The 2800-nt window shown below is 35.8% G+C and overlaps 1 non-coding gene across 1 annotated transcript; it reads right to left on the bottom strand.

Moving 5' to 3' along the window:
* Positions 1-1460: 1460 nt before the first annotated feature.
* On the bottom strand, positions 1461-1533 carry trnaf-gaa (transfer RNA phenylalanine (anticodon GAA)). The gene has a single exon. It is a non-coding gene; the product is annotated as a tRNA-Phe (tRNA).
* Between the last annotated feature and the right edge of the window lie 1267 nt (positions 1534-2800).

Below are 2800 nucleotides of genomic sequence, written 5' to 3'. Positions count from 1 at the left end.
GTAACACCCTTTGGTCTTGTTGTTGTGCGATAACGCTTTAGTTTTCACTTAAGAGACATTGTTGAGAATTTTTTTTAAATTAAATCCTTCACATTGCAGTGAAATGTTTGTATTTAATTAAAAGGTCAAGCATTCTTTAAAGAAATGCTGCCGTTCATGCCAGCGTTTTAAACTAAAATCATCTTCAGTTGAGAAGGAACAGAAACAAAACTGTTTTGGTTGAACTATGTAAATGACGTCATGCAATATTTTAAGATCTTGTGGGACATTCTTTTCATGAGAGACTGGCCATGTCTGATAATCTCCACCAGCAGGTAAGAGATGAAATTGATATTATGAACAAATTTGTGAGACCTGTTCGCAAGAAAAGCACTAAAAGTCCACTAAAACGACTCACAATTTTCTGAGGTAGAACAGATGAGCTCAGGCACATTGTTAGAGAGCAAGCTGATAAACTGATAAGTCAACTCAGCACAGATGGAACAAGATATTCTACCTGGTGTGTACAGACGGGACTACCTGAAGCAGGTGTTTGGCTGCACCTTTATTTCTGTGCTTTTCCTGGAAACACTATACGATGCAGAAACACATGGGCTGAGCATTTTGTTTCTTTCGGAGGTCACATAAAAGCCAGCTGGCATTTAACAAAACAAAATGATTATTAATAAACTGGAACTGRGATAATAAATGTCAAGCTTGAGTTTTTCTCTCATTGCTTGCCAAGGGATGCTATAATTCTCTTTTCTGGATCTGCTTTTCAGCACGATGCCCTGTTAGTTTCAGCAGCAATATTCTGCAAACAGAAACTGCATCTGTCTCTATGAGAACAACCAAAATCTCTGAAGGTAAACTCAGATATGGAATATGAAACTGTTTCTTTGTTGCACTTATGTTTTTCATTTGAACACAAATAAATAATGTAGCCTGTTATAGGACCTTTAACAAGTTTTATTTCAGCAAGGATAACATAAAAAATGATATAATAAGTTTAAAAGTAAAATAAGATTATAAATTACTGCTGACAGTTCCCTGGCCCACGAATGATGAGCTGTTTGTAAAAACAGACTATACCACTTAGCTACTTTAGCCTAGACTGCCCCATTGTGGATATTCTTGAAAACTACATGTTTTTAATGTATTTTTTTAAGTTTAAAGTCGTTCCCTTGTGAGAACCAAAATAAGTCTGTATTTGACAAAAAAGTTTGACGACCCCAAGCTTCTGTCCCCCATCTGTTAAATTTAACTAGGATTCCTTTTTTGTAGCACTAACGCAGCGGATAACAGTAAATATATCAAAATTACATGTAGCTAGTTCATTTTTAAGAAACTGATCAAAGCTGAAAGACTGAAAACTGTGTTTTTCGTAGGAGTAAATGAAGGAGTGCAGAAAACAAATATTAAAAACAAACAAACAAAAACATCATTTGTGACATCAAACAAAGTTTGTACTTGTCCCACACTGCCGAAACCCGGGATCGAACCAGGGACCTTTAGATCTTCAGTCTAACGCTCTCCCAACTGAGCTATTTCGGCAYACAGTGAGGTCCGACTGTTGCAGATCAGAACACAATGTGGAAGCAAGCTCACAATAGTCTGCTTTTCTCTTTYAATGAAGTTGGTCCTCTCCATTCTCACGTTGAAAGGTTTAGCCGATGTCACACCGGATCTAGCCTATCATCATGCGACCACACAATAGAAGTCAGCCAATCGCTATGATGACAGACAAACGAGCCAACAGGCCCGGTGCTAGGGAGGCCTAACAGCTTTGTGGTGCCCTCCCCCTCCCAGAAATGAAAAATAATTCTGTACTGCCAGTGCGCTTCTCTTTATTAAATAAAAAAAATAAAAATAAAAATAAAAAMAAAACATCTCCATCTTGTTTTGAAAACATATTTGCAAACATTAGAATATGAACGCACAACTGAACGGTGAGAGGAGAAATTAAAACTTTCATAAAATACTACAGCTATTTTTGCATTAACAAAGCGACTAAGCATTAAATAAAATAAATAAATACTGAAATAAAAAAAAAACATCTCCATCTTGTTTTGAAAACATATTTGCAAACATTAGAATATGAACGCACAACTGAACGGTGAGAGGAGAAATTAAAATTTTCATAAAATACTACAGCTATTTTTGCATTAACAAAGCGACTAAGCATTAAATAAAATAAATAAATACTGTTGTTATTTACAATTTTTATTGATTGCTTTGACATGTTGGAAGAAACTGGGAACCTCTCAGTCTTCATCATCACCAACTCAGCAGAGCAGAAGACACCCCTTGCAATGTRTTAACCCATTCTCATTGGATTGACAGGTTTTACACCCTTTTGCAAAACAGTTAATGCAGATGCCATTCAAGAAGTCCAAACTCCCTTTTAGCTGTGTTTACAGAACAGAAACCATCTGCTCCAAGCTCTTAGAAACTCCCTGATCAGTATGAAATCACTGAAAGCACCTGTTTGACACGTCTTCACAGAATTTTTCAATTTTCAATCAGTCTGCAGGCCTGTGTTGTTTTCTTATACTCATAGGCCTACTATAAATTTTTGTTCTTTACCGTAAAAGACTGTGTTTTTTATTTACCTAATTTCTCACACAGTAAGTGATTTTATTTTTATTTCCATGTATTCTCTTTTGGAATATTTCATTTGTCAGGCACAGTCTGAAAAAAAGAATGTAATCAATAGAATTAGCTGTTAAAAGTCCACCTGTGCGTTTTAACATACAAAACCTAATACAACCACATCGTTCCTATCTCTACGTCATCATCTGTAACATCATCTCCCATGTAC

This window comes from Austrofundulus limnaeus, unplaced genomic scaffold, assembly GCF_001266775.1.
Source record: "Austrofundulus limnaeus strain Quisiro unplaced genomic scaffold, Austrofundulus_limnaeus-1.0 Scaffold55, whole genome shotgun sequence".
Classification (NCBI taxonomy): domain Eukaryota; kingdom Metazoa; phylum Chordata; class Actinopteri; order Cyprinodontiformes; family Rivulidae; genus Austrofundulus; species Austrofundulus limnaeus.
Note: the sequence above shows the minus strand (reverse complement) of the source record. Positions and strands in the feature narration are given on the sequence as shown.